The sequence below is a fragment of the Panthera pardus genome, unplaced genomic scaffold, assembly GCF_024362965.1.
Source record: "Panthera pardus isolate Hobbes unplaced genomic scaffold, ASM2436296v1 HiC_scaffold_13, whole genome shotgun sequence".
In the NCBI taxonomy this organism is placed as follows: domain Eukaryota; kingdom Metazoa; phylum Chordata; class Mammalia; order Carnivora; family Felidae; genus Panthera; species Panthera pardus.
In genome coordinates this window covers 54,965,720-54,972,730 of record NW_026526688.1, presented here as the reverse complement: position 1 = coordinate 54,972,730, position 7,011 = coordinate 54,965,720, and the positions used below count along the sequence as shown (strand labels likewise).

Genomic DNA, 7,011 nt, shown 5'->3' with positions numbered 1-7,011 from the left:
GATGGGCAGAGAGAGAGAGAGAGAGAGAGAGAGAAAATCTTAAGTGGGCTTCATGCCCAGCCCTGAGCCCCATGTGGAGTTCGATCTCACTGCCCTGAGATCATGCCTGGGCTCAAATCAAGAATTGGATGCTTAGCGATTGAGTCACCCAGGCTCCTTGACTTGGCTTTTAGGTGGGGACATGAGCAAGATGGGGTATCCAGGGCACTAGACTCCTCCCGCTGGCAGGCTGAGGACTGAAGCAGAGCCTCAGGTGGGTCCTCCTGTTTCTGACAGTCCCCAGCACAGCTCCTTCCCCCAAAGGCTCTATGGCCGCCATGAGAGGGGTGGCTGGGAGAGACCTCAGTGGCTGTTCAGGTGGACAGGATACCAGACAACTTGGATGCCAGCTTCACGTGGCGGATCTCTATCTTCCTCACAACCACCGCCTTGGAGGAGCTGACGCAGCTGAAGAAATTGGAGCCCCCGCCAGACTAGAAGATGCTCAGGGCATAGTTGAGATCGGGGCTCACGAGGACCCTGTAGGCCGAGCTCAGCCCACCTGAGTACCCACTGGTGGTCTTAGTATAGATACTCATGTTCTCATCCCAGACTCCAGCTAGCTTTCCTCGCTCTCCAGGGGCTTGCAGTAGGTGGAAATCTCCAATGTCCAGGGCCAGCTTGATGTTCACGAGCTCCTTGTACTCGCATAGCTACCATGCTATGTCCTACTCGGCTCACTGCAGGGTGCCTCCAGCCGTGCCAGCTTGGCATTGGTGAACTTCACGGACAGCTCCCTGCGCTGCTCTGCATCAGCGACAGCGTGCTCTTTGATCTCTGGGTACTGCTTTTTGAAGTCCTCCACCAGCCCCTGCCTGCTGCCAAGCTTTAACCCCAGCTTTCGCTTCTCCTGGTCCAGTATGTCCAGCTGCTGGTGAAGGTTGCTGATGTATCTCTAGAACATGTCCCTGTGGCTCCGAGTTGTGTTCTGCTGCCGGAGGCTGCGTTCGGTCTCCGGAATTTTGTTCTTCTGCCCCAGGTGCCAGCCCTATCGATGGAGGCAAACTTGTTGCTGAGGGTCTTGATCTGCTCCTTCTCCTGGGTGCACACGGCCTTGATACTGGGGTCTGTCTCCAGCTTAAGGGGACTCCACAGGCTCTGGTTCACTGATGCAACCGTGATCCTGCCCACTTCCCTGGCCCCACTGTAGCCTCTGACCACACTCATGCTGGCGCCCAGGCCACCCTGGAAGCTGCTGCCTCTGCCCACCCGGGACAAGGCTGGTCATTTGAAAGGGGAGTCTTGGATGAGAAGGCAAAAGGCACTACCTTTGCCTCTAGACCGTCCCCATTCTCAGTGGTGTTTTGAAGAGGGCTGGGCCAGTCTTATCTCCTGCAAAATCTGCCTCTACAGAAATATCTTCTAATTCTCTTGAACTGATCTCTCCTGCAGGACTGCCAAACTTGGCAAGAAAGAGCCAATTCTTACCCGTATTTTGATAGTTTTTTCCCAGGTGGTCTCACTCATAAGCTCTATCTGCATGTGATCTGTATTCGTAAGATATTATAGTCCACAGCTAATCCGAGAGTCAGTTTATCACGTCATCTACCATGACAAGAAGGATCACCAGACTTTCCAGCCCACTGTATCTGTTTTCTTGCTGATCACCAACTGACCACTGAATTAATATTTGCTATTTTAAGTTTTGTTAAGGTAGCTCATGCCTAGGTACGAACCTCTGTTGTTGTAGAGTGTATTGACTGTTCACAACGTAAAGAATAAAGTGACGGCGACTTTGAAACAATAAAAGTGTATTTGTGCCAATTCAAGCATATGCAGTCCGGGGTTATGATATGATAACCTTGCCTTTTCTTGCTCTATGTAGTCCCTTGGGCTTGCTCTGGTCTGCGTGGTTGCATGTGGCTCACGCTGCCGCTTCCATGTTCCAGGGCTGAGGATTGCATACTTCACTTCTGCTTATAATCAGCTGGCAGAACTTAGGCACCTTCCTGCATTCCTACCTGTAAGGAGAATGCAAAATACAGTGTTTACTCTCAGTGCCAGTTTGTCCGGATGAAACACAAAGACAATCTCATAATGGCAAACAAAAGGGGAGAATGGATAGTGAGACCTATTGGTGGCATATACCACATCCTTTTCCTCATGACTTTTTCCCGTTTTTTTTCCTTTGAAAAGTAAGATTTTTTTTTTTTTTTTTTTGCATTTCAAGCCTTAAAAATTTCTCCCATAGTGAGTATTTTTATTTAGAGAAATTTAAGCTAGTATATTCTTTCTATAGTTCTTAGTTTTTTCTCTCCAATGCAAATAGCCCTTTCATCGTATATAATAATAATCCTTGTTTAAAAAAATCAGCCAACAGGGGTGCCTAGGTGGCTCAGTCGGTTGAGCGTCCGACTTTGGCTCAGGTCATGATCTCACGGTCTGTGAGTTCGAGCCCTGTGTCGGGCTCTGTGCTGACAGCTCAGAGCCTGGAGCCTGTTTCAGATTCTGTGTGTCTCTCTCTCTCTGACCCTCCCCCCATTCATGCTCTGTCTCTCTCTGTCTCAAAAATAAATAAACGTTAAAAAAAAAAAATCAGCCAACAAAAGAGAAAGGAAATATCCAAAATCTCTGCACATTGAGGAAAAATACCATCAATGTTTTGATGATTATTGTTTCATGTACCTTTTTTAGAAACATACACATACACTCCTTTCCCCAAAGATTTTAGCAAAAGATGATCATATAATAATTTTGTTTTTATTTTATAAACTTAAAAAAACCCACAATTTTCTTTTTGTTCATTATCTCTTCTCCCACCAGCTGAATAGCCCTAGGTATCAATGTTACCAACCTCGTATGTATCTTGGCCTACTTCAATTTGTGGTCATATGATTATATTCACATACATGTTTACATATATTCACACACATTTAGAGTTATATATGTATTTAAATATTTTGGTATTGTTTGGTTTAGAAAGGTAGGATGATATATATTTTTCTCTGTCTCTTGCCTTTCTCATTTAATAGCATGTTGTAGACATCGTTTTTTGTGTGTATTTTGTTTTATTTGATCTTATTTTATTTTATTTTATTTTTTCCAGAACTTAAGAATGTATTTACTTCCTCTACTTTATGGTGAATCTAAAATTTCTTTTTCTTAAGTCTATTTATTTTTATTTTTGAAAGAGGGAGAGAGCGAGAGAGAGACAGAGGGGCAGAGAGAGAGGGGGAAAGAGAATCCCAAGCAGGCTCTGTACTGTGAGCACAATGCCCGATGTGGGGTTCTGTCTCATGACTGTGGGATCATGATCCGAGCTGAAATCAAGAGTCAGACACTTAATTGACTGAGCCACCCAGGCACCCCAGAAGCTAACATTTATTTTAGGAACTAATTATGAAATGTTTCAATAGCTACAAAATAAAAATGTCTTTTATTAATACTGTAGGGGCCAAGGGCAGGCAGTCCCAAAGAGTGTTGTGGGAATCTTTTTAATCATTGACTATAGATTCATAAAATTCCTTGTAATTGCTGTATGTTATTTCATGGAATGTTTTTAACCACAGCTTACTAAAACTTTTACCCATTAATAGACATTCACTCCCCCCACCCCCATTTTTTGTCCCTGCCCTAAAAAAACTGCATTAACTATCCGTATATACTAGTATTTTATTTCTATGGTACAGATTACCGGTAACAGAGATGTTGGTTTGAAAAGTGTATGTGATTTGGGGCGCCTGCGTGGCTCATTCAGTTAAGCGTCCGACTTCGGCTCGGGTCACGATCTCATGGTTCTTGAGTTGGGGCCCTGCATCGGGCTCTGTGCTGACAGCTCAGAGCCTGGAGCCTGTTTCTGATTTGGTGCCTCCCTCTCTCTCTCTCTACCTCCCTGGCTTGCACTGTCTCGCAATAATCAATAAACTTTTAACAAAATTAAAAAAAAGAAAAGAAAAGTGTATGTGATTTGTATTTTAGCAGATATTGCCAGACTGTTTTTCCAAAAGGCTGTAACAATCCATACTTCCTCCAGCATACTCTCCTGTATCTCCCTCATTGATGGGTGTACCACTGTTTTTTTTATTATTATTATTATTATTATTTATTTTATTTAAAAAAATTTTTTTTAACCTTTATTTATTTTTGAGATAGAGAGAGACAAAGCATGAACGGGGGAGGGTCAGAGAGAGGGAGACACAGAATCTGAAACAGGCTCCAGGCTCTGAGCTGTCAGCACAGAGCCCGACGCGGGGCTCGAACTCATGGACCGCGAGATCATGACCTGAGCCGAAGTCGGCCGCTTAACCAGCTGAGCCACCCAGGCGCCCCTGTACCACTGTTTTAAATCTTACCAATATCATATGGGTTACGTATTGCTACCTTAAAATTTCATTTTATAATAGCGAGATTCTGTGCATATGTATATTTAATTATTGTGTATGTTGTATACGTATATTTAATTAAAAAAGAGACACAAATTTATTTAGAAACACAAAGTGCAAGGGGTGTCTGGATGGCTCAGTCAGTTGAGTGTCTGACTTTGGCTCAGGTCATGATCTCACAGTTCGTGGGTTCAAGCCCCGCATCAGGCTCTGTACTGAGAGCTCAGAGACTGGAGCCTGCTTCTGATTGTGTCTCCCTCTCTCTCTGCCCCTCCCTCTCATGCTCTGTCTCTCTCTGTCTCTCAAAATAAATAAATATTGAAAAAATTAAAAAAAAAAGAAATTCAAAGTGCATGACTGCTGTAGCTGTATGTAGTGACATACATATTATGAATGTCAAAATCAAATACATGTATTTGATGGTAGCAGATAATTTTCCCCTAGCGGTATTGTGTTTCTCTTAAATCTTTGGGAGTCTGTAGGCTGCTATATAAATGGTCTGAGTGCTAGGTGAATTTTTTTAATGTAAAGATGTACAAAATCGTAGCTCCTTGTTTCTCTGTGATAGAGACAGAAACTGTGAAATAAATTTGGTTGTTCTCGTGGTATTTTAAACAAGCAAAAAAAAAAAAAAGCTCAACTGTCTATAAAGAAACTGCATTTATAAGTTTTATTATTAAATCCACCACTGCTTTGCTGACTAATAAAATGGAAAATGTGTGCTTTTATAGGTTTATAAAAAGGCAAGCTATAGTTTCATGAAAAATATCTTGCACCGATTGAATACAGGTGGCTGCTTGTTTAGACTTGGAAGATGTAAAGGCTTAGTATAGATGTCTGAAAAAGGTAATATGGCACAATAAAAAAAAATCTTCCTTTCTTTGCTCATCAATCCTTTGGGTATTCCATGTCAAATAAACGCTACAACAATTTATAGTAAAAGTACACAGTGGAAGTGCCAACGTTAACACTCCTTAGGACTGGATACCTGCCAGACTTTTCACACCAATATTTAATGTGAACCAAAATGTCTTTTCCATTGGAAGTGTGAGAAGGAGCTTACTTTCCTATATTTGGCAACACGCTTATGTGAAGTATAAAGTCAAATGCCCGTGATGTTCTCTTTATTTCAACCGTGATAAATTGTGTTCATTTGTTTAAGTGCATGTGGCAGCTTTAGTGTTCCAACTATAAATTTTGGTTAACTTCTATTGACGTGCTGTATTAAACTTAAGAAAAACAAATTACACTTCACCCGTTTTAATTGACCAAATGTGTCAAAAACACAGTAAGTATAACCCAAAAGGTCAGAGCCTTAGTCTACACTGTAATGGGTGTCATGGCAGGGATCCAACTTTTCTCGTACATTTCATTTTTCATGAAGTTTTAGGACAAGGCATACGTTTAACATTCACTTCCACTTCTCATTTGTACTTCAAAGTTTCTCATAGGCTGTATGACTACCAGGAACGCTTTTCTCTTGTGCTATTTAAAGTTCTCTTTGCATTGACGTGTGTGCCCAGAGAATACTGATGTTCTCCTGTAAACAAGGCCTTGAGAATGGACTTTGGCATCCTGAGGGACGCAGTGCTGATTTATAGCATACCCATAGATCACTGTAACACTCCCTGGAAAAGACCTGGTTTACATATCTAGTCCCTGTTTCCATGACGGAACAAGGAACCATGTGGTTAGGTACCAGATTAAACTTGGCATATTGGATTCCCTTGGGATCTGATGAAAGTTACCAGTTTTAATTCTTTCGCTCTATGTCCAATCGTTTATCTAAATCTTTATTCCTTTGATAATGTATTAGCTTGGTGCCTGATGATTAAATGATATTAATTAAACTCTCTCTCACCTGCTGTTGTGTCCTCTCTCTCTCGCTCTCTCTCTCTCTCTAGTTACCCTGTGGGGTGGTATCTTTTCATCTCCTGTTTCAAAATTAGCTTCTTTTCAAGGGTTCAAACGTTGGTTTCCAGTGTGAATTTATGTCTGGAGAAACTCAAAATGGAGCAGGTGTTTGCAAAGTGTTATGTTTCATATTGGAGGAAAAAAGCGATTCTAAATCTTAAAGTTTATTCCATTTCTATTACTGTTTGTAAGAATCTCATTCTAAGGAACATGCTTTACCCCTGAGAAACCTTAAGTTTTATGTTGGCAATAATGGGAGACTGTTTGTTCTGCTCTGATCAATTTAGGGGTGGAAAAGATAACAGTCATCCTTGTCCAAGAAGCCAGAGACTGACGGATGGAGCCTAATCAGGGGTTTTAATTCTCCTTAAAAAAAAAAAAAAAAAGGAAGAGACTGTTCCTTCCCTCCACCCCAGGGAATCACTATTATCATGAAGATTACCTGAGACTGAGTCAGGTTCTAAATTACAGTTGGCAAACTTTCTGTGAAGGGCCAGAGAAGAAAACTTGTGCTTTTAAGCCCGTATGGTCTCTGTCACAACTACTCAACCCTGCCATGGACAGCATAGCCATTGATATTGCATAACTGAATGACTGTGGCTGTGTTCCAATACATGTTTATGGACATTGCTATTTGCATATCATAGAAAATATCTTGCGGGTCATGAAAGTGTCTTCTTCTTACCTTTTCCCAACCATTTAAGAATATAAACAACCCTTGCTTTGGAGCTGTATG

General features: G+C 41.8%; 1 pseudogene; it reads right to left on the bottom strand.

The window, feature by feature from the left end:
* Positions 1-700: 700 nt before the first annotated feature.
* LOC109262158 (keratin, type II cytoskeletal 8-like) lies at positions 701-4,036 on the bottom strand (annotated as a pseudogene).
* Between the last annotated feature and the right edge of the window lie 2,975 nt (positions 4,037-7,011).